Source organism: Mustela nivalis (genome assembly GCF_964662115.1).
Source record: "Mustela nivalis genome assembly, chromosome: 2".
Classification (NCBI taxonomy): domain Eukaryota; kingdom Metazoa; phylum Chordata; class Mammalia; order Carnivora; family Mustelidae; genus Mustela; species Mustela nivalis.
In genome coordinates this window covers 97,359,367-97,384,629 of record NC_139021.1, presented here as the reverse complement: position 1 = coordinate 97,384,629, position 25,263 = coordinate 97,359,367, and the positions used below count along the sequence as shown (strand labels likewise).

The window sequence follows — 25,263 nt, the reverse complement described above, 5'->3', positions numbered from 1 at the left end:
AATTTTCCAAGAGGACACAGGTGTATGCACCTAACAACAGAGCATCAAAGTATGTGAAGGGGAAACTAATAAAATTGCAAGGAGAAAAAGATGAATCCACTATTATAGTTGGAGACTTTAACACCTCCCTGTCAGAATGGACAGATTCAGCAGGCGGAAACTCGGTAGGTGTGTGGTTGGACTCTATAGCCTTATTAACCAGCTGAATATATTGACACATGTAGAACAACAGCAAAGTGCACATTCTCCTCAAACTCACATAGAACATTCACTAAGAGAGCCCTCATTCTGGGCCATAAAACATATAAACATATAAACACATTTAAAAGAATAAAAGGCATACAGTGTCTGCTCTCAAAACACAATGGAATGAAAAATCCCCAAATATATGGAGATTAAACAACACATTTCTAAGTAACACACAGGTGAAAGAAGAAGTCTCAAGAAACATTTAAACAATATTTTGAACTAAATGAAAATGAAAATACAACTTATCAAAAGAAGTAGGATTCAGCAAAAGCAATGCTTGGAAGGAAAATACAACATGGAATGCATATGTTAAAAAAGAAGAAAGATGTGAAATCAGTAATCTAAACGTCCATCGTAGAAAACTAGAAAAAGAAAAGCAAATTAATTTTGAAGTGAACAAAAGAAAATAAATAATAAAAATGAGAACACAAATCAATGACATTGAAAAACAAACTGATAGAGAAAATCTACAGAACAAAGGAGTGGTTTTTGAAAAAGATCAATAAAATCAATAAACCTGTAGCCAGGCCAACTAAGAAAAAAAGAACAGTGATGTAAATTACTAATTACAGAAAGTGATGAGGAAATATTACTACAGATTCCATGGACATTAAAAGGATAGTAGGGGTGCTTGGTGGCTGAGTTGGTTGAGTGTCTGCCTTTGGCTGTGGTCATGATTCCAGGGTTCTGGGATTGAGCCACACATCGGGCTCTCTGCTCAGTGGGGAGTCTGCTTCTCCCTCTCCCTCTCCTGCTCCCCTGCTTGTACTCTTTCTCTCTCAAATAAAATCTTTTAAAAAAAACTTTAAAAGGATAGTAAAGGAGTATTATGAATAACTCTATACCCACAACTTTGATAACTTGGATGAAATGGACCAGTTTCTAGAAAGACATAATCTGTGAAAAACTCAAACAAGAAGAAAGTCCTATCTGATTGGGCTTGCCTATATTAAAGAAATTGAATCAATAATTAACAAATTTTCAAAACAAAAAGCACCAGGCTTAGATAGGTTCTACCATGGATTCTACCAAACATTGAGGGATGAAATTATACCAATACTCTCCCATTGATTTTAGAAGATAGAGGCAGAAGGAATACTTTTTTACACATTCTGTGAGGGCAGAATTACCCTGGCACTAAAGCCAGACAAAAACATTACATGAAATGAAAACTATAGGTCAATATTATGAATATAGGCAAAAGTCCTCAGCAAAGTATTACCCAGTCAAATCCTACAACATCTAAAAAAATTATACACCAGGACCAAATGAAATTCATTTGATATATGCAAGCCTTGTTCAGTATCCAAAAGTCAATTAATGTAATCCATCACATCAACAGGCTAAAGAAGGAGTATCACATGATCATATCAATAGACACAGACAAAACATTTGAAAACATCCAGCAGTGATTCATGGCAAAAACTCCTGGCAAATTAGAAATAGAGGGGAACTACCTTAACTTTATAATGAATTTGCACAACAAACCTACAGCTCACATGATCGTGGTGAGAAACTAGGAGATTCCCCATTAATATCAGGAAGATGGTAAAGATGTCCTCTCACTACTCCTTTTCAACATATTGGAGGCCCTACCTAATGCAATAAGATAAGAAAAGGAAATAAAGATATACTGAGTGGGAAGGAAGAAATAAAACCATCTCTTCACAGATGTCATGATTTTCTATATAGAAAATTCAAAAACTGACCACACCCCCAGAATTAACAAGCAATTTAGCAACATTGAAGGATAGATACAAGGTTAATATACAAAAGTTAATCTCTTCCTTGTATACCAGCAATGAACAATTGGAATTTGAAACTAAAAGTACCAGTTACATTAGCACCTCCTAAAATGAAATACTTAAGTATAAATCTGACAAAATATGTGCACAATCTATATGAGGAGAACTACAACCCTCTAATGAACAAGATCAAATAATTTTTAAAAATGGAGAGAGATTTCTTGTTTATGGATAGGAACACTCAATATTGTGAAGATACCAGTTCTTCCTGACTTAACAGATTCAATGTAATTTCAGTCAGAATCCCAGCAAGTTATTTTGTGAATATTGGCAAAATGATTCTAAAGTTTATATGGAGAGATAAGACCTAAAATGGCCAACTCAAGTCTTGAAGGAGGATAAAGTTGGGAGGACTGATACTACCCAGCTTCAAGTCTTATTATAAAAGTATTATACTCAAGATAGTGTGTTATTGAGGAAAGGAGAGACAAATTGGTGGTATAGTGCAGAGGGCACAGAAATAGATCTAATTTATCTTTGATAAAGGAAAAAAAGCAATACTAGATCAAAGATAGTCTTTTCAACAAATTGTGCTAGAACAATTGGATACCCACATGAAAAAAATGATTCTAGACACAGACATTGCATTCTCTCATAGATTATCTCAGAATACATAATAGATTTAAATGTTATATGCAAAACCATAAAACTCCTGGAAGATAACATAGGAGAAAAACTAGATGACATTGGTATGCTGGTGACTTTTTAGATACAACACTAAAGGCACAATTCATCAAAGAATTCATAAGCTGGATTTTTTTAAAATTAAAAACTTGTGCTCTGTGAGTGACACTGTCAAGAGAATGAAAACAACCTACAGACTGAGAGAATATTTGCAAAAATCCTATTTGATACTATTCAAAATATATACAGAACTCTTAAAAATCACACTAAGAAATATAACTTGACTAAATGGACAAAAATCTGAACAGACAACCCTCCCCCGAAGAAGATACACAGATGGCAAATATAAGCATACGAAAATATGCCTGACATGGTATGTTGTTAGAGAATTGCAAATTAAAGTAACAATAAGATATTACTGCACAGGTATCAGAGTAGCCCAAATCTGGAACACTGACAGCACCAAATGCTGGCCGGGATATGCAGCAACAGGAACTCTGACTCATTCTAACAGGGATACAAACTCATATAGACATTTTGGAAAACAGTTTGGCAGTTTCTTTCAAAGTAAACATACTTGTATCATACAGTCCAGCAGCTGAGCACCTTGGTCTTTACCCTAAGAATTAGAAAGATAAGTTTGTGCACAAACCTGTACACAGATGTTTACAGAAGCTTTATTAACAATCGCCCAAATTTGGGTACAATCAATATGTCCTCCAGTAGGTGAATGGGTAAATAAACTATGGTACATGCAGAAAATGGAACATTATTCACTCTCCTCAAAATTGATGTGAAGCCATGTCAAACAATATAGGGGAATCTTAAATGAGTATTACTAAGTGAAAGAAGCGAATCTGAAACGGCTACATTTAAGATTTCAACTATAGGGGGCGCCTGGGTGGCTCAGTGGGTTGCGCCGCTGCCTTCGGCTCAGGTCATGATCTCAGGGTGCTGGGATCGAGTCCCGCATCGGGCTCTCTGCTCAGCGGGGAGCCCGCTTCCCTCTGTCTCTCTCTGCTTGCCTCTCCATCTACTTGTGATTTCTCTCTGTCAAATAAATAAATAAATAAAATCTTTAAAAAGAAAAAAAAAAAAAGATTTCAACTATAGGACATTCTGGAAACAGCAACACTCTGAAGACAGCCAAAGCATCAGTGGTTGCCAGCAGCTACCGGGGAGGGATGAAGAGGCAAAACATGATAAAAATGCTGTGTCATGGCAGTGAAACTACTGTGTATGATACCATAATGATAGAGGTCTGTCATTAGGCATTTGTCAAAACTTTAAGGATGTACAACACCAAGTCTGAACCCTAATGTAAACTATAAACTTTTGTGTGGGTTCACTGAATGTAATAAATGTAGTACACTTATGCATTCTGATAGTGGAGGAGACTATGTATGTGTGACTGCAAGGGGTGTATGAGATCTCTCTGTATTTTCTTTTTTAAGATTTTATTTATTTATTTGAGATAGAGATCACAATCAGGCAGAGAAGCAGACAGAGAGTGGGGGCAGGGAGCAGGCTCCCTGCTGAGCAGAGAGCCTGATGTGGGGCTCAATCCCAGGACCCTGAGACCATGACCTGAGCTGAAGGCAGAGGCTTAACCCACTGAGGCACCCACGTGCCCCTCTGTATTTTCCATTTAGTGTTGCTATGAGCCTGAACTTTTGCTGTGAAACTCTAAAAAATAGAATCTATTATATTGATTATTCAGATAAGTGTGGGTTTATTTCTGAACTGCATTTTTTTCTGTTCTTCTCTATTTCTGTGTTTATACCAATACCACACTATTTTGATTACACTACCTTTCTATTAAGTCTTGAAATAAAATGGTGGATCTTATTTCATTCAGTGTAAGTTTCAGAATGTGTTTGTCAATTCCTGTAACAAAACTCTGAAGAAAGTTTGAACAACACAGAGAGAACTGACATAATAATATTGAATATTCTTACCCTTGAACATGATATTGTTCCATTTACTTGAGTCTTTGTTAATTTCTGTCAGAAATATTTTGTACTTTCCAAACTGCAATTACTACACATATTTTTCATACTTATTATAATTTCATATGCTTCATGATATTGTAAGTGGTATTGTGTTGTGTAATTTAAATTTCTGATATTCATTGATAATATATACACTTAGTTGCTGTATATGTAGGCTACTATCTTGGAACCTTGCTAAATACTTATCCAAGTAGCTTTTTTTGTAATTACTTTGGGATTTTCTATATAGATAGCCCTCTTTTCTGTGAATAGACAGTTTTATTTCTTTCTCCAATCCATATGCCTCTGTCTTCTTTCTTCTTTTTCTTGCTTTATTGCACTGGCCAAAATCTCTAGAACAATGTGATTAGAACTGCTGGAAACAGATATTCAGCCATACTATTAGTGTATAGAAATGCAACTGATTTCTGTGCAGTGACTTGTATCATGCCAGGTTGCTGAATTCTTGTATGAGTTCTACAGTTTTGGGGTAGAATCTTTTGGGTTTCCACATAAAGTATCATGTCATCTGCAAAGAGTGGGACTTTGACTTCTTCTTTGCCAATTTGAATGTCTTTTATGTCTTTTTTTTTTTTTTTTTTTTTTTTTGGTGTGATTGCTGAAGCTAGGACTTCGAGTACCATGTTGAAGAACAGTGGTGAGAGTGGACATCCCTGTCATGTTCCTTACCTTAGGGGAAAATCTCTCATTTTTTCTTCCCATTGATAATATTTGCTGTGAGTTTTTCATAGATGGCTTTTATGATACTGAGGTATGTTCCCTCTATCCCTATACTGTGGAGAGTTTTAATCAAGAAAGGATGCTGCATTTTGTGAAATGATTTTTGTGCATTTATTGAGAGGATCATATAGTTCTTGTTTTTTCTTTTAATAATGTCATGTATCATACTGATCAATTTATGAATGTTGAACCACCCTTGCAGCCCAGGAATAAGTCACACGTGGTCATGGTGATCAATTCTTGTAATGTAATGTTAGATCCTATTGGCTAATATTTTGGTGAGAATTTTGCTATCCATGTTCATCAGGGATAGTGGTCTGGAATTCTTCATTTTGGTTGGGTCTTTGTTTGGTTTTAGGATCAAGATAATGCTGGCCTTACAGATTGAGTTTGGAAGTTTTCCTTCCCTTTTTATGTTTTGAGACAGCTTCAGAAGAATAGGTATTTTTTAAGTTTACTAGAAATCCTCTGGGAAGCCATCTGCCCCTGGACTCTTGTTTGTTGGGAGATTTTTGGTTACTGCTTCAATTTCCTTGTTGATTATGGGTCTTTTCAAGTTTTATATTTCTTCCTGTGTCAGTCTGGTGGTTTCTAAGTTCTCAGGAATGCATCCATTTCTTCCAGATTGCCTAATTTGTTGGCATATAGTTGCTCATAATATCTTATAATTGTTTGTATTTCCTTGGTATTGGTTGTTATCTTTCCTCTTTCATTCATGATTTTATTGTTTTGGGTCCTTTCTCTTTTCTTTTTGATAAGTCTGACTAGGGATTTATCAATCTTACTAATTCTTTCAAAGAACTAAGTTTTAGTTTCATTGATCTGTTCTACTGTTCTGGTTTCTATTTCATTGATTTCTGCTCTAATCTTCATTATGTCTCTACTCCTGCTTGGTTTAGCCTTTATTTGCTGTTCTTTCTCCAGCTCCTCTAGGTGTAAGTTTAGCTTGTATATTTGAGACTTTTCTAATTTTTTGAGAAAGGCTTGTGTTGCTGTGTACTTCCTCCTTAGAACGGCCTTTGCTTAGAAGCAAAGGTTTTGAAAGGTTGTGTTTTCATTTTCATTTGTTTCAGTGAATTGTTTAAATTCTTCTGTAATTTCCTGGTTGACCAATTCATTCTTTGGTAGGATGCTCTTTAACCTCCAAGTGTTTGAGTTCCTTCCAAATTTCCTCTTATGATTGTGTTCAAGTTTCAAAGCATGTGGTCTGAAAATATTGTAAATGATCCCAAATTTTGGTACTGGTTGAGACTTGATTTGTCACCCTGTATATGATCTGTTCTGGAGAATGTTCCATATGCACTCAAGAAGAATGTGAATTCTGTTGCTTTAGGATGGAATGATCTGTATATATTTGTGAAATCCATCTGTGTCATTCAAAGTCCTTGTTCCCTTGTTGATGTGCTTAGATGATCTGTCCACTGCTGTAAGTGGGATGTTGAAGTTCCCCACTATTATTGGATCATTGTCAATGTGTTTCTTTAACTTGGATATTAATTGGTTTATATAATTGGCTGCTCCCAAGTTAGGAACATAAATATTTATAATTAGGGCATCTGGGTGGCTCAGTCATTACCCATCTGCCTTTGGCTCAGGTCATGTTCCCAGGCTCCTGGGATCAAACCCTATGTCAGGCTCCCTGCTCAGTGGGAAGCCTACTGCTCCCTGTTCCACTCCCCCTGCTTGTGTTCCCTCTCTTACTGCCATCTCTGTCAAATAAATAGATAAAATCTTTAAAAAATTATAACTGTTAGATCTTCTTGTTGGAAAGACCCTTTAAGTATAATATAGTGTCCCTCTTCATACCTTACTACAATCTTTGGTTTAAAATCTAATTTGTCTCATATGTGGATTGCTACCCCAGCTTTCTTTTGATGTCCATTAGTATGATAAATTGTTCTCCACCCCTTCACTTTCAATCTGTAGGTGACTTTAGTTCTGTAATGAGTCTCTTATAGATAGCGTATGGATGGGTCTTGCTTTTTTATAACATCTTATACCCTGTGTCTTTTGATTGGAGCACTTAGCCCATTCAGAGTAATTACTGAAAGATATGAATTTAGTGCCATTGCGTTATCTGTAAAGTCCCTGTTTCTATAGATAGACTTTGTTTCTTTCTGGTCTATGTTACTTTTGGTCTCTTTCTTCACTTATAAGAAATATTTCTTGAAGGGCTGGTTCAGTGGTCACTGATTATTTTAATTTCTGTCTTTAATTAATGTCTGTCCTGGAAGCTTTTTATCTCTCCTTCCATTCTGAATAACAGTCTTGCTGGATAAAGTATTCTTGTCTGCATGTTTTTCTCATTTTCTCATGCCAGCCCTTCTGGCCTGCCAGGCCTCTCTGGATAGATCTGCTGCTAGACTAATAATTCTACCCCTATAGTTTAAGAACCTCCTATCTTGAGCTGCTTTCAGGATTTTCTCTTTATCTCTGAAATTTGCAAGCTTCACTATTATATGTCAGGGTGTTCATCTATTTTTATTGATCTTGAGAGGGGTCCTCTGTACTTATTGTACTTGAATGCCTGTTTCCTTCCCCAGATTAGGGAAGCTGTGATTTGCTCAAAAATACCTTCTGTCTCCCGCCTTTCTTTTTCTTTTCTTTAGGGACCCCAATAATTCTAGTATTGTTTTGCTTTATGATAATGCTGACTTCTTAAAACCTCCTCTCAATGGTCCATTAGTTGTTTCTCCCTTTTCCTCAGCTTCCTTCCTTTCCATCAACTTGTTGGATGGAAGTTTTTTTTTTTTGTCACTGAAGAGTCAGTGACATAGAAAAATGTCACTGACTCTTCTGACTCATTTACCCTAGCTTTTAGAGCATCCAATTTAAATTGCATCTCAGTTAAAGCATTTTTATTTTTGGCCTGATTAGATTTTATTTCTGGCAAAAGAGAGTCTCTGGTGCTTTTATGCTTTTTTCCAAGGTTGGCTAGTAACTTTATAATTGTTATCCTGAATTCCAGCTTGGACATATTACTTATATCCATATCCATTAGATCTGTAGCAGAGAGTATTACCCAGAGATGAGTGGAAAAATGGGAGGACAAATTCAAAATTCAAAAATATCAACCGTGACCCAAGGAAAATACACACTAGTCGAATCTGAAGAGGTCAGAAACCAAAAAAAGAAAAGAAAAGAAAGAAAGAAAAAGAAAGGGAATATAAAAGGGGGCAGGGAAAGAATATAATCTCCCCCGTGGACAAAACAGGGTGATTTACTTGGTCCTGGGTATATTTTGGTGTGTTTGTTAGAAGACACTAATCCCAAAATAGTAAAGAAAGCAAAACTTTTATATATAAATAAATAAATAATAATTTAAAAATATATATATATGCAAAAATAAAATTGCATACAGTGAAAGGAAGCCAAAAATGAATGATATATCTATAAAATGTACATGTAAAAAAATGAAAGTTAAAGATTTAAAAATAAAGAGTTAATAAAATAAGAAGCTAGTTGAAAAGGAAGAAAAGGAAAAAAGAAAATAAAATTTTAAAATGAAAGTTCTACAAATCATGAGAAAAAAACCTTGAATTCTATATACCATGACCTCCCAGTGCTGAAGTTTTGCAGTCCTGTGTGCTCTGTAAACTTGATGTTTGCCTGTTCCGGGGATCTTCTTTGGGAGGGTCCTGCTTCACAGATTCTCAGGTGTCTTTGCCTAGACAGAGTTACACCACCCCTGGTAAGGCCAGGCTGGCAAGCTGCTTCTGGTTGCTCTGTGTGGTTTTTGTTCCCTGAAGGTTTTTTGTGCCTCTTTAGATAATGAAAATAAAAATAGCTGAGCCTGATCTCCTGGCCTGGAGCGAAAGATTGTCCTCTTCTCTCTTAAGTAAACTTTCAGGGATAATCCATCTTCTGTTCTGTGTGTGCCAAACTCTACAGACTCCTGTGGTGTGAGCCCTCAGTGATCCTCCCCAGGGAAAGGCAGAGGATTAACGCATTTCTGCCCTTTTGCAGGACCCTCACATGGAGAGTAGTCATCTGCATATCCATCTTTCTATTTCATGTCATTCTCCTTTTGTCTGAAGAACTTCCTTTAAGAAATCTTACAGTGCAAATCTATTGCTAGTGAATTCTTTCAGATTTTATCTGAAGCATTCCTCATTTTGATTTTATTTTTTGAAGATACATTCATTGGTATGGAATTCTGCTTTTCCCCCTTCAATACTTTAAATATGTTTCCCATTTTCTTTTAAGTTGTATACTTTTTTTTTACCCCAAATCTGTTATTCTAATGTTTGTATCTCTGTTAGCAATGTTTCTTTTTTCTTTAGCCATCATCAAGACTTTCTGGTTTCTTTGGTTTTCAGCGATTGACAATATGACTAAGTTTATGGTATTTGTTCTTTATTTTACTTTGGGTTCCCTGAGCTGTTTTGATCTTTTTTTTAAATTGATTTTTCAAATCCTCAGCCATTATCTCTTCAAATATGTCTTCTGCTTCATTCTGTGTTTTGTTTCTACTTGGGCCTCCAATTATATAGATTTTAGATGACTTAATATTGTTCTGCATCTTTTTTTTCCCCCCACACTCTCTTTTTCTTTGGGTTTTCTTTTGAATAATTTTTATTGTCCTATCCGGAATTCATTAATTTTTTTCTCTACTGTGTCTACTCTGAGTTTAAGATCAGCAAAGGAATTTTTAAATATTTCATGGCATGCTTTTTTATCCCCAGCAGTTCCATTTGACTCCTATATGTGGTTTCCATAAATATATCTGTAATTATTCATCTGTTTATATGTACTTACATTCATATTTATGAATATTATCTACCAACTCCTAGGTCTTTAGCACATTAATCATAGTTATTTTGTAGTTGAGATTTTATAAATTGTCTGGTATTTTCATGTTGTTAGAATGTGAGCCATACTCTTGTTATTTCTACATTGAAGTAGAGACATCACTCTTCAATATTTTGTTTTGGGAATGAGAACGAGACCAACTTGAGTTTTTCCTGAATTTGTATAGAATTCTTCCTTATCTTCTGAAGTTTCAGAGAAAAGCAATAGACTATGACCAGACTTGGTTCTCCTTTGCTGGGTTTTCTGGACATAATGCCCATTCTCACTTTTCATACTGAAGACTTACAAATGGGAAAGCTTTTCTGCTCTTCTTTTTTGATTAATGACATTACTGATCTTATTTATGTGATCTGGTACTAGTTTTTCATAGAATTTTGTTTTTGTTTGTCTTTCATTTCTCTCTTTCCTTTTTTTTTTAATGAGTTTTCCTTCTGATATTTTTCCTTTGTTGTCTGGTATGGTTTCTAGAGTTTCTCAAGGCTAAAGCAACAACAGCAACAAATATTTGTTATTATGAACTAGAAACTACTAATTATTTTACATAGTTTAAATAATCTACACAGCATCCCTGTCAGATGAGTACTGTTATTATCCTGATTTTATTGATGTTTGTAACGTGTGCGCATGTTGTTCCTTCTTCATAATTGCTTGTTTGCCTGTAATGTGCTTGTATACTTTTTAATCTTTGCAATCAGATCCTCTCTGAAAAATATTCTTGTTTTATTTTTTTGAGATAAATATGTTTCTGAAAGTATCTTTAAGTGGTTCCTTGAGAGAAATATCTCATTTGAAGTGTGCCTTTTGTTAGTCTTATGTTTTCTCTTTTCTTCATGTTTTCTTTGACAACCTGCTATTGTCTTTATTCCATCCAAAGACATGTTTTGCTTTTGGCCTCTGAGTGTTAAAATTGGTTTAGAACCAACACTTAAAATAAAAAAAAAAAAAAATACTTTTTTTTTTTTTTTAATTTAGACAGAGAGAGTGCAGGCAGGGAGGAGAGTCAGAGAGAAGGAGAAGCAGACACTCTGCTGAGCAGGGAGCCCGATGTGGGGCTCAGTCCCAGGACCCTGAGATCACAACCTGAGATCAAAGGCAGCTGCTTAAACTGACTGAGCCACCCAGATGCCCCTAAAGCCAGCATTTAAAATTATGCCACTTGGGGGACACCTGGGTGACTCAGTCAGTTAAGCCGCTGCCTTCAGCTCAGGTCATGATCCCGGGGTTCTGAGATCAAGAAGTCCCGCATCAGGCTCCTTGCTCAGCAGGAAACCTGCTTCTTTCTCTGCCTCTGCCTGCCTCTCTGCCTACTTGGGCTCTGTCTCTCTCACTCTGAAAAATAAACAAATACAATCTTTAAAAAAATTTAGGCCACTTGATGTAAAAGTATGATTTCCTACTTAAGGAATTTGAAACTCTGGCACCCCTGAGCCACATTCCCACGTGATAACACCCCGCTGAAATGGCAGAGTGAGTCGTTGCTGCCCCACACTCCCAGATCGCATCACATCCTGTCATCCTCTCTTAACACTGGACCCATATATTGCATTTATTTCTCCTGTCTGCTTGGGTGGACATTAGATTTTGTGATCTCTGTCCTATAGCCAGGTAGGAATAGAGCCGATTTCTGTCAGAAAATTTTAAGGCTCCCTAGAAGGTATACTGGAGAGAATTATTGGGGAGAATTTCCCCAATATGGCAAAGGGAACGAGCATCAAAATTCAGGAGGTTCAGAGAACGCCCCTCAAAATCAATAAGAATAGGCCCACAGCCCGTTACCTAATAGTAAAATTTTCAAGTCTTAGTGACAAAGAGAAAATCCTGAAAGCAGCCCGGGAAAAGAAGTCTGTAACATACAATGGTAAAAATATTAGATTGGCAGCTGACTTATCCACAGAGACCTGGCAGGCCAGAAAGAGCTGGCATGATATTTTCAAAGCACTAAATGAGAAAAACATGCAGCCAAGAATACTATATCCAGCTAGGCTATCATTGAAAATAGAAGGAGAGATTAAAAGCTTCGAGGACAAACAAAAACTGAAAGAATTTGCAAACACCAAACCAACTCTACAGGAAATATTGAAAGGGGTCCTCTAAGCAAAGAGAGAGCCTACAAGTGGTAGATCAGTAAGGAACAGAGACAATATACAGTAACAGTCACCTTACAGGCAATACAATGGCACTAAATTCATATCTCTCCATAGTTACCCTGAAAAAAAAAAAGAAAAGAAAATTTTAAGGCTCCCTAAACAATGTTTCCAGAGGTACCTTAGGTCTAAAATATAAGAAGAGAAGAAAGCAAAGTGAAGTGTGTTCTAGGAACATTGGGCCAGTTCAGATATAACTTCCTCTGTTCAAGCATCCTGCGGATGGAGTTTCAGGTGGTAATATCAGGAAGTTTTGTCACAAGTAGTAGATGTGCTTGTAGAAAACCTGGGTCAATGCTCTTCTGTACTTCATGCTTTACTCCAACATCCCTGCCTGCAAACTGGTCAAATAAAACTTGCTGCGTCCAAGACAGTGGGGGTCTGCAAATACGGCCAGTCCATAAATGTGCAAGTCCAAATGTCGGGTAGACTCTGAGTCCTGTGGTGACCTCAACTCTAGCTCTCCCACTTCTGGTGTAGGTGATGCCAGCAGGGGATGATCAAGGTCTTTTATGACTCACTTCCCCTAGTACACTACTCTCTCTCTCTCAAGTGGAAAGTAGGAGCTGGGGTCATGTGTCGACCCCCAAACCTACCTTCAGTGTAGTTCCCTCTATAAGATGAAGTCTGGAATAACTCCTTAGAGCATGTGGCTTATGCACAGGTGCCTTCTCTGGTTCCTAGTGTGGGCTTATGCTTTTCCCCTTTTGACTATTTTGTTGGACATTTCATGGGGGTGGGGTGGGGAGCTAGATCCCTGTGTTTTTAATGCCATTTTGACCAGGACCCCCCACTTCTCTACCCTTCTTTGCAACCCTGATTAACAAACAGCATCAGATGTATGTGTAGCTTTGCTGGTTGTTGGAAATGGGAGCATGCAAGTTTTCCGTAGGAAATGTAGGAGCTGAAAAGTTTGCATCCACTGCTGGTCAGCATATATTTATTTCTTCAGAAATCACTGGACCACGTCCTATAAAGATACAGGAGAAGAAGTCAGTTCAAAGATGATATACTGTGGATAATCAGGAAAGGGAAAGTTAGTCAGAGAAGGTGGTCATTCAGCACAGTCTTCAAACATTTTGTCTTTGGCAAACTTCACTGTAAGAGTGTTCAGTCAAGCATGTGAACCATTTTCTTTTCTTTTCTTTTAATTTATTTTCAGCATAACAGTATTCATTGTTTTTGCACCTCACCCAGTGCTCAATGCAATCTGTGCCCTCTCTAATACCCACCACCTGGTTCCCCCAACTTCCCACTCCCACCGCCCCTTCAAAACCCTCAGATTGTTTTTCAGAGTCCATAGTCTCTCATGGTTCACCTCCCCTTCCAATTTCCCCCAAGTCCCTTTTCCTAACTCCCCATGTCTACCATGCTATTTGTTATGCTCCACAAATAAGTGAAACCATAAGGCATGTGAACCATTTTCATCAGAGTTAGGAATGGATGAGCAGGGCAGGTGGACAGGGTGCTGAGGAAACTAACCTACTAACGGTGAATGAGAGAGGAGATTGGATCTCTGGGCAGTTATCAAAGTTACTAAAAATATTGAATATAAGGCTAAAAATGCATGCTTTTGATCCAGTGGGCATGTTGTGCATCCTAAGAATCATGGTTACATGAAGGGAACTTAGAGAATATCATCTGCCGGAAGACAGCGAGTGCTGTAGATGAGCTCATGGCGCCATTGGAGATGGAAACAAAAGCATTAAAACATCCCACCAGTTGACTTTGTCTCGTGCCTCATGCATCTGGGCAGGTAGGCCTCCTGTGATAGAGAAAAATACCCCATTGGTCATAGACTCATTGTTGAATCTATGGAAGGTGCTCTCTGTGAAGGAACAGCTCATGGGATTCCTGAGATTCATTTCTAAAGGAGAAGTTGTATGCTGTGAGAAACCCATTTCATTTGGCAAGTGCTGAAGCCTCATTATTTCCAGTTCAAATATTATCCAACGTAATGTACATTCCCAGGATTGTCAAATGACTTTTTTTCTGCAAAATTCTTGGAAGGTTTCAGAAACTAGTGAAGAATCTGGCACTCAGAAAATCAGAAGTTTTTTTGAGTTTTTACCTCGTTGTGATTCATTTGTTATCATTCCCTCACCTTCTCTTGATTTTTTCACATCAGACATTGCCGACTGATCACAGCATTGTTCTCAATGAGGTCCATCGGGCTGCAGGCTGCTCAGATGGTGCAAAGGACCAAAACTGGCTGAAGAGATTAAATCCATTTACCATCCTGGGCTGAGGCTTTTTATTTCTGTTTCCTTTTCTGTTGATGGCAGAAAGTTACGGCCAAGTAACTGTTGGGTCACAGTACATGGGTTGCATTTTGCAAGCACACTGCTAGCCGTGTGATGGGGATGAGTCCTCCAAAGGCTCCGAGGCTTCCTTAGGTGTGGAAACAGGTGGAACTGGGGTCCTTTGGAAGCTTTATTTCATCTCAGAGAGGTATTGACTTCTCTTGCTCGGCATAGAACAAGCATCTCTTGTGAGGAATCGTATGATCTGTTGTTGGGGAACTTAATGTTCTATCTGTACAGCATTTTGAAAAGAGCTTTTGGTAAAAATAGAGCGATTTGCATTTCTCCCTTTTTATTTGTAAGTTTTGAGTGGCTGCAGATGACTCTTCACTTTAAAATGAAGCACCTGTTAAATGCTGTGAATTGAAAGAATGTGGTTAGCAAATTGGCAAGGGAGTCGTTCAGAAAAAAAGAAAAGTTCGCCCATCTTCAGTCGAACACACTTACCCGAAGCTGTGATTCCACTTCTTGTTTAACAATGCTTTTGTTTATGCCTTTTAAGCTTACTCCTTGCTTCGCTGGAATTCATCCCCACCCCCTTATCTCTGCTACCCCATAATGCGTTGTTGTCCAGCCCCTGTGAGTGGTTTCAGCCTGTCCCTTGCCTTCCCAAGCTCTGTTTCTTTATATGGGTCTTGCTGTATATTTATGTCCTTGATTTTTATTATTCTCATTTGATAGAATGAGATTGAGGGAGTGTGAGTTAATTTTGCTTTCTGGAATATTAATTAGGAGAAAAATTGGATTCCTTCTTTAATTTCATATTCTCTTTAAATCATCCAACATGGTAGCAAATAACAGACATGGTGTCTTCGTTGACTTAAATATTTGACAGTGCTATACAGAAACGACCAGAATGTTTGCTCCCCAGAGAAATGGCTCAGTAGTTAATTAGCTGGGTTTTCTGTACGTCTAGATAAACCAGTATTTCTGTTTGTTTGTTTTTTTTCCTTTTATCCCTTACAAAGAGATTCTATTTTATTAATGGCATGGGGACCCAGAGGTTGAGACTCATTGTTATAATTTAATGTTTTCTAACATCACTAGCAACTGCTTGTGAGAGAGGTTTTGCTGTATTTTTCTAGGTACCACAGGGTTGCAGCTAAAACAATGCCATTTCCTCTGTTTTCAGGATTTAAAATGTACTTATAGATGTAAAACAAAGTTTTAATTTTGAAATGGACCTTAGCTATCCTCTAGTCCAGCCCCTTCATTTTATTATTTAATATGAGAAAATGTGGGTCCAGTGAGAGATCAAGTTTCTCACTCAACATCACACATCCCAGCTCCTAGATCTTGTATATTTTTGGCTTCTGTCCCAACCTCTCCAGCACATTTGAAGTGTAAATATATTTTCTAGCCCAAAGAACAATTCGCAGGCATATAAGATACCTTGCAGGTCTATGGGACTTTAATTTTTGAAATAATTTCCCAAGCGTTTTCTCATTTGCCCTTTATTATAGCTCTATGTAATACATGAGGAAGATAATAGCATTTCTATGTTCCAGCCATGAATGTGAAGCACAGAGTGCTTAAGTTATTTGCCTGGGGGCACATGGCTAATTCATATTGTTTTTTTCAGTTGTAAAATGGATTAGAAATGCCTACCCTCATATGAATGTTGTCAGAAGTAAGTGAAATTAAATTGATAATGTATATAAAGTACCTAGCTCAAGTGTTTTCATTAAATGGCATAGTGGGCAGAATTCTAAAATTGCTTCTGCCCCCTGGTGTGCCACTTCTGGATCATTTCCAGCCCCCGAGTGTAGGCGGGACCTGTGAGTATGATGGGATGAGATTAGTTTATATTACATTAGGTTACAACTTTGGCAAAGTTGGAGGGATTTTGCCAGTGTAAGTAAGGCCCCCTAATCAGTTGACTAAACACACATCCCTTAAAAGAGGATCTAGAGGTCAGAGCCAGAAGAAGACGAAGAGCCTCCTCTGTTGGCTCTAAAGAAGTGAACAGCCATGCTGATCACTGCTTCTGGAAAGGGCCACATGTAAAGGACCTGAGAGTGGCCTCTCGGAGCTAAGTGGGAGCCCAGCCCATAGCCCGCAAGAGAACAAGGACATTGGTCATCTAGCTGCAAGGAACTGAGTTCTGCCAACCACGAGCGAGCTTGGAAGTAGACCCCAAGTGTCAGGTAAGATCGCAACCTGGCCAGCACTCTGATTTCAGCCTTGGGAGACCAGCCATGCTGTGTGCGGACTCCCGACTGCTGGACACCATGAGCACACGTTTGTGTTGTGGAAGCCACAAAGTTTGTGGTCGTTTGTTACACTATAATAGGAAACTACGGCAGATGCTGTTATTAGCATTACTAGTTGATGGTGATGATGATGATGGTGGTGGACGTAATGACAATGTTAATAGTAAGAAGTTTGAAAATGAAATCCAAGTTTTAATTTGCTTTTATTATTCTGGATTTAAGATTATATTTTTTTGGTTAGAATCATGTCACTCCTAGTGGCCAGTGAATGGGAATTCCCAGTCTTTTGGCTGTCTGAACAACTGGTAAGGAGTTAAGTCTTGTGGGGAAGAAGGGAGCATAAGTGTGTATTAGGTAGGCAGCCAGTGCTTTCTGTCACACTCCCTAGGAAGTTGAAAAGGTATGATTGGTCTGGAAACCCAGTTAAGGCTGGATTGTCATGGTCTTCAAACTTGGGTAGGTTGACATTGACAATGGTAGTTGACCCTGATTGGGGGTAAACAGGAAGAAGAATAATGATAGCTCTGTTGCAAATGGAACTGCAATTGTTGAGTGAAGATGTGGACTCGGGTTTTGGAAGTAGACACAGTATGAAGTGGTCAAATCCAGGAAATGTAGTGGCATCAATATTGGTAGGATTCGATGACTGTCCAGTTTGGAGTGATAGGGAGAGGGGCGGGCACCTGCGCATGGAACAGAAAATGTGAGGCCCCAGAGCTGGAGGCATGCCCACCCCGTAGACTTGGAAGTCTGTACCTTTCCCAGCCATGCCAGGCAGAGTATATTTTTCTCTCTTCCAAAGGCCTGTGGACGATACTGTCCTTTCAGTGTTCACTCAGTATTCATTGCTTCTGTATGTAACCAGTTCTATGTGGAAAATCAGTTCTTGTCACCATAATACCTAGTTAAATATAAGCCGCTGTTTCCTCCTGTTTAAAAGGAGCAACACTTACCTCTCAAGTGCACCAAGAACTGAATGGGATAATACATGCAAAGTGTCCAGTCCAGCTCTTGCTCAATACACAGGAACCATTACTGTGATTTTTGCTGTTGGTGTGTATATTCCAGCATTCCTGCCTTGACTGTGAGCCCCTCAAAATCACAGACTGTGGTATACGTAGGCTTTGTAGATCATATGTAAAGTCACTGTCTGTTACATAGAAGGAATTCTGAAAGCATTTGGAATGAATCCAGGTAACAGAGAAGAAAGCTACAAGAAGGAAAGTAAATGTCAATATTTTTCGAAAAGTATACATATTTGCGTGTATGTGTGTGCGTGTGTTTATTTATCTATATTTATCTAGGTGGATATGGGCAGGTTTGCATGAATGGCACCTATCCGTCCATCTCGATAGCTCATGATCTCATTTTTCCCTAGTGCGTATTCCTAAAACTATTTTCTTGAATCATAAACATATGACATTTTTCACCAAAATGAAACAGAATGCAAATAAGAAAACTCTTCTTTCAGTAAACCACAAAGTCGGATTTGTCACATTTCTTCATAGGCTCATTTATTTATTTACTGAACACACAGTGATTACTGACTATGAGTTAGACTCCGTGGGAGGCTGGGGGCCGGGAGAGGGTACAGAGTGCTGGAGATCTAGAGGGACAGCAACAAAGGCTGCTGTGATGCAAGCTCTGGGTAAGGGAGGGGGAGCCCAGATGTGCCCCTTGAGTGCTCAGGAGCACCTGTGTAATGGTCGCCTGTGAGCCGTACACGGAGGATGAACAGGGCACACAGTACGGGACTGGGAGACATATCTGATCTTACCGAATTTCTGGAACATGAGGTGCACAGAGTTCCTTCTGTAAGATGGGATTCTTGTCAAAAACAGATGGAGAATCAGGACTTATATCAGAGTTAGAGCGGTATGATCTAATTCTCATTTTAGGATGCATGAAAGCCCGGATCTTGGAACTGCCCCCATGTTTAATGGGCTAAGAAAATCCATTCATTTTTTTCCTTAAAAAAGAAAGTGTGTGAACCTGATATGAAGGGCTTAGCCAAGTGAAAATTTGGTCTGTTTGCATTCATTTCATAACCAAACCCTCAATCTTCTAAGTTCCCTCCTAGAGATGTCTGACAAGCCCGAGAAAAAAAAATGTGGAAACTCAGACTCTCTTCAGAGAGAAGCTGAACTTCCCTATGCATTTCATCAAAAGAATTCCCAAATGCATGTGAAATCTACCATAGAATTGTAGGACAATTAGACAGTTTTATTTCTACCTCGTAAAAATATTTCAAAACCTGTGGGAGTTTTATGAAGCCGGCTCTCATCAGTCTGTATCACTCCCAATCCAGGGTCCCTGGAGACACAGCTCCAAGCAATTAGGGATGTTAATTTTGAGGCAAACTGTCACATGGCCTATACTTCATTATCAGTGAGTGATTGTTTGAAACCTTATCTCCCTCCAAATCTTCATATATATATTTTATATATATATATAAAAATTTATCATAAAGATATATGTAGGGTATAATATAAATAGGGTATAATATGTATTTTACATATAAATTTATGTATGTATGAAGATTTATGTTATATTAAGATAAACCTTTATTATACTCACAGATAATATATCTTTATGCAATATAATAATAATTATATAATACATAATATCTTTATGTAATATAAATCTATCTATGTATATATATATAGTGTCCATGTACAGGTGTGTGTTTGTGTCTGTGAGTATAATAAAGAGCATATATAAAATTCAAAATTAATATGTATATGTTTAAAATAGAGAAGTTTACTGACAAAAATCCATTAGGAATGTGAGTCAGTACTTTGCCTCTTCTGTCCTGGTTCTCTTCATGGAAATGAAACTACTAACCTTACAGATAAAATACACAGTGAATTTGATCATTTTCTTTCAAAAGCCCTCTTCAGGTCTGTTGCTCTCTTCCTTAAATGTCACTATTCCTCTGTCCCCTAAATAAAGATTAAAATAAAAACATTCCTAAGTGTATTTCTTTTCTTACTGTATCTCTGACTTGGCAAGCTCAGCTCCTTCTAGAAGTGTGGCTGAGATGGCTCCCAGTGCCATGGAAAGCTGCTGTCTGTCCTGCTGTTGGTCTTCCACAGGGTAGGGCAGTCCTGCCTGTGAGACTGGGCAGAAAGAGAAGCAAGGGGTGGCGATTAGCAAGAGGAAGGCCTGGTTAGCAATCAGAAATTGAAGAGGAAGGAATAAAACAATGGGACAAAGCCAGTTTATCTTGTTGCCCCCCCCCAATTAATTTTATAAAATAGTTCTGGATAATTTCTTCTTTTACTCACATTATTTATTAGATGTGTGTGTGTGTGTGTGTGTGTGTGTGTGTGTGTGTGTTAGACTGTGGAGCTGTTCGACAGTAATCTGTTCTATGCAAGAAAAGCATAAGGAAAGCTTCACCAAGCTTCTCTTCCTTCCTTCCTTCCCTTCTAGGCGTGCTTCGGTCTTTGCTCTCCAAAGAAAAGATCTGTGCTTTCACGTAAGGTGTGATAAGGAAATGCTAATGTCTTCCTAGTTGTAACTTTGTGTATCCGTGTCAGGAAGTCCTTCCTTACAGCACGTGCAGTTCCACCGCTGTTGGAGAAGCATACACCCTCTCATTTGACCTTCAGTCGGTGGCACCCAGCTGCCTCTCTTCCCAGTGCAGAGAATGATGGGACGATAAACCGTAAAGGTCCTTTCCCTTCCAGGTATTTCCTCCAAGCTTAACCATTTCCCATTCTTCTGTGTCTTCCTGTAATCTTCCCCATGCCTTTGGAGCTGTACCTTTAGAATGACACCCAGCGGTACCCCGCGGTGGCATACCCAGGCTCCTGGAAACATTGCACTCCTCTGTGACTTGTGGCACATTCGCCAGCTTGGATCCTTGTCGCCTTTTGCATCCCAGCTCCTTTCTTGGTCCTCCAGGAGGCTGCCCTGGAGCTCCTCCCAGGTCACCGTGCTGGGCTCTTGCGTTGCTGTGTTACAGCAAGCCCTCCACCAGGCAGTTGCCTCAGGACATGTCTGGCGTTGTAGAATGGGGGATTCCTACATGAATGACACAGGCTGCAAAGCCAGGAACTTTTAATTTAGTGATCGTACAAAAAGCACCAACCTTTTTTTATGGAAAGTGGTGAGATAGGCATGTATTTTGCACAATGACCTGCAGAGACATTTAGGATAGCGGAGTATACACAGCACTGAACTGGGGGCTTCATCCCCATCTTGCCACCTTGGGCGAGTCTTTTCCCTTCTTCCTGTCTTCCTACTTGATCGATAAATCGAATGGGTGAGTCTTGCTTAGCTATGAGATCTCCTCTAAAGCTAAAATAATCTCTCCGGAAGATGGCCTGGTTTTGCAAATTCTGATACCACACATGAAAGAATAACTGGTTTTGATATCCAAGGAGCCAAGTACCTATATGCATCCAGCGAGAGAGAGAGAGAGAGAGGGGGGAGAATGTGTATCTATATATCTATATTTATATCTGGATCTATTGAAAATGAGAGCAAGGTTAAGAACTTGGACTTGAGGCTGTTCCCAGGAGAGAGCTGAGGGAGACCCAGGTGGTCTGCCTTTCTGCAGTCTGTCAAAGTTCAGGTAAGCCCAGGTTCTAAGATTTAGTTGTGTGATGAGCTGAGGTTGGGCTGCGAAACATGCAGAGCTGTGCCTGGAATATGGACTCCTGGCTGTCTTTCATCTGACCCTTCTTCTGGGAAGGATGTGGATGCCCTTCCGGCATCTCTCTCCTTCATCACCATCTCCTGGTACAGGAAATATTCATTCCTTCTGTCCTGTCCTGGTAGAGGAAATATTCATTCCTTCTGTCCTGTCCTCTTGGCCACACTGCTGTCTGTTCGGGTTAGACAGGTTAGCCTGAAGCTATTAGTTATGCTTAAAATAAACCACATGTATGGAGGAGTGAATACAGACGTCTGCCACCAGAAGCTTAAAATAATAGATGAGAGTTACCTGTCCGTTTAGACAGTGCAGCCTGGGATACTCACGCCGCATCTTGGTGAGGTCCCATTCGCATCTTATGGAAGGGTTCCTCTTTCCTTATTTTCTCTCTGGGCTCTAGACACAAGATAAAAGGGAGCAACAAAAATCACTGTTCTTTTCGCCTTGTGGAGAAGGACTAAGTGTCAGTCTTAATTTTTTCAGGAAATGTGATTTTTTTGCAGATCTTAGTCCTCTCATGTATCTGCATGGTCTGAATGTTTGTGTTCCTCCAAAATTCATTGGTTGAAATTCATTGGTACTAGGAGGTGGGGGGTGTGGGAGGTACTAAGGTCATGAGCCCTTGTGAATGGGACTGATGCTCTTATCAAGGAAGCTTGAGAAACTCCCCCAGCCCTTCCCTGGTATAAGGACAAGCAAGAAGAAGCCAGCTCTGAGGGGAAGGTAGGTCTTAGCCAGACACCACATGTGCTGGTGTCTCCATCTTGGACATCCCAGCCTCCAGAACCGTGAGCGGCACATTTCTGTTCTTTACGAGTCTGATATTTTGTTATAGCAGCCCAACCGGACAGAGAGTAACTAAGTAAAGATTATAGTAATAGCAGAGCATTTTATGCCGGCTACACTAAGTACTTTGCACATAGTATTTCATACAATATTTACAATAACCTTACGGGGTGTGTACTACATAGTTCTCTTAGTTGAGGAAACCCAGGCTTCGTGGCTTGCCCAGTGTCTTAGTGCAAAAAATCAGCAGAGTCGGGACAACAGAGACCTTTCTTACCCTACCGTTGCTCGCTGCACAAGTTGGACTTGTAGACCCTTAAAAAGATCCATACTGTTCCCCTTCTTAGGTGTGCGTTATATAGTAAGGAAGTAACAGTTGCATTGGCTCCATCCATATTTATTAAATGCCTTTCAGGGTGGGGGGCCTGCACAAGGTGCTCGGAACACCCTGGGCTAAGGCAAGCGGATCCCTGCTGTCAGTGGGCTGGGCCCAGTGGAGGGGTCCGATGTTGATCAAATAGTCACTTGCACCGATAATGTAATCACAGACTGAGACAAATGCCGGGAAGTAGAAGGAACGGGGACATCACTCACCTCCTACTTCACTGTTTCTGACTTGATATTTTTACCTTTCGCTGGCTTTTCTACCAGTGGCCATCTCAATGGGTAAGCAGGGAGGGTCCCTCAGTACCAACCTTTCATGTCTGCTTTGGAGGGATTTAGTGACGTCGAGAATAAATGAGAGAAGATTAGGTCAGGGATATTAGGTGGGCAAGGTAGGCAAACTTGATTGTTTAGATAGATTCGGTCCAGATTTAACGGACTGTCTGTGGGGACCATCCATCGTGGGCTCTCCTTCTTTTCCAGTCGGTAAGAAAGTGATTCCAACAAGCAACGCTGCCGTGGGCAAGGCTGTTTCAGATCTCATGGAGTCATTACAGCAATACGTCAAGAAAGGTGCCACCGTGATTTCACAGAAGAGGAAGGGAGGCATGGAGAAGGGACGGACCTTCCGCAGAATCATTTCCTCCAGGAACCGAGGAGCCTAGAATCGCTTTCCGCCTCTGCTTGTGCCCTTGACCTTCTCTCTGATCCGTGCAGGGACAGCTATTTCTGTGGTCAGGGTTACTAAGTCCATTTCAGCGTGCTTCTGCCCCCCCCCACCCAGCATTTGCATATTTATGGGCTGCATATGAAAGAAAAGCCTCTACCTTTACAAAATTGTGAATTAAATATACAGCATAGGCAAGCACAGAGGAGTTAACGGAGGGAAGTAAAATTTTGCAGGGTTTTTCCTTTTGGAAAACTTTTTGTGTTTGTTTTTGTAACAGCCCAATCTGAAGCCCTAGGTGGGTGTCCAGAGCAGGGAGCGGAGGAGCATACAGGAGGACGGAGGACGGCGTGTCTGTCTACACACGGGGCCCAAAGAGCTGTGAGCTTGGCCTGTCTAGAAGGCCCTAGAGGGGAAGGACCACATGCTTCTGATTGCTTCTGGGCCATTGAAAGCTCCCTTGATTCACTTGAGCCTCTGCTTCTTGCTCCATGAGTGAGAGCCCCCCACCACGCCCTCACGTGGTTCGTCCTACCGACGCGCTCCCTTCCTCCCCTGTCCCTGTGCCTGCCCTCCTGACAAGTGCGTACATTGCCTGCCACAGAGCAAAGGGCCAGTGCATGTGTCACAGACTCTTAAGAAAGAACAAAACTGTCAAACTTCAGAGTAACTTTTCTGTTATTGGAGCCGCCGTTTGAAGCGAAAGATGAGTTCGAAGGTCACCTTTCCTCCGAGTCTAATTATGTCAGTGGCACTTCACTGCCTGGTCCACATTTGATCTAAGCTACTTAATTTCTTCACCCTTTTTTCTTGCTGGAAATTTTTTTCCACACAGGTCACAGGGAAGGGACTGATGTAATCATGAAAACTGACCCCTCGCAATCACTCACTCACGGACACATGGACGTCCTGACATTTGCACCAAGTACAGGGGAAAGACAGATGCAAGCTGGCCCCTCAGGAGGCTGTTCTAAGCATGACTGTGGCCAGTGGCTGTCAGATGAGGGAAGAAGTCCTACCTATGCCCACAGCTAGCAGAAGTAAAATATCTTAAGTGTTGAAGAGTTAAAGGTATATTTTTGATGCACGGAGGAGGGCTCCAGTCTGTCTGGGAAGAGACTCTTACCCGGGGTACTGAAGCATGGGTAGGAGCTCACCAGGGAGAGGGGAGAGGAGCAGGGCCAGAGCACAAGAGCCCTTTGTGCAGATGGAGCCGTGTGTGAAGGCAGCAGCGTATCTTTATGGATTTGCTGCTGTGCAGGTTGTAAACCCGAGGGATGAGGCTGGGACATCGGGCAAGGATCAGGCCCTGACTGGCTTAGGTAGCTTCCTGTGGAGCAGATGTATTTTAGTAGGCAATGAGGAATCCTTGAAAAGATACTGTGTGAAAGGCAGTAACGTTATTCAATAATGTTATTCATAACGTTTTTAGGTGAGGAGGACTGTTCCTTTGCCATGTGGAGGACACGTTGTGGGGGGCTGTGGAGTTGGGGAGTAACGTGGAGATGCAGTCAGTCCTTCTGCTAAGAAGCTGTTAGCAGTAGAACTGGGAAGAGAGAGGCTGTGGAGGCCCGACCCAGTGGGATGCAGTGAACGAAGAGAGGGCCGGACCAGGGCGAAAGGATGCAGTGGTGACACGTGGGGACCAGCTGATGGTGGCCATGGGGAGGAAACATCTCGGGAGAGCCGGCTTTCCAGCTCAGAGCACGGGGTGTCAGTCACCAAGTAGGGGCTGCATTGGACTCTCTGGCATCAAAAACCTTAAGAAATAGCCTGGGGTACAGAAGAGTCCCCTTGCAGCCACTCTTGAGTTGTATTGTGTCCCTTTCGAAAGAAAAGGAAAGTAACCCGGTGCTCAGCGATGGTGAGTAACTTAGCCAA

At 40.1% G+C, this 25,263-nt stretch overlaps 1 protein-coding gene across 1 annotated transcript in view; it reads left to right on the top strand.

Moving 5' to 3' along the window:
* Positions 1 to 25,263, top strand: part of PCNX2 (pecanex 2) — a 285,897-nt gene that overhangs the window by 97,865 nt on the left and 162,769 nt on the right. The gene's annotated exons all lie outside the window — the stretch shown is intronic.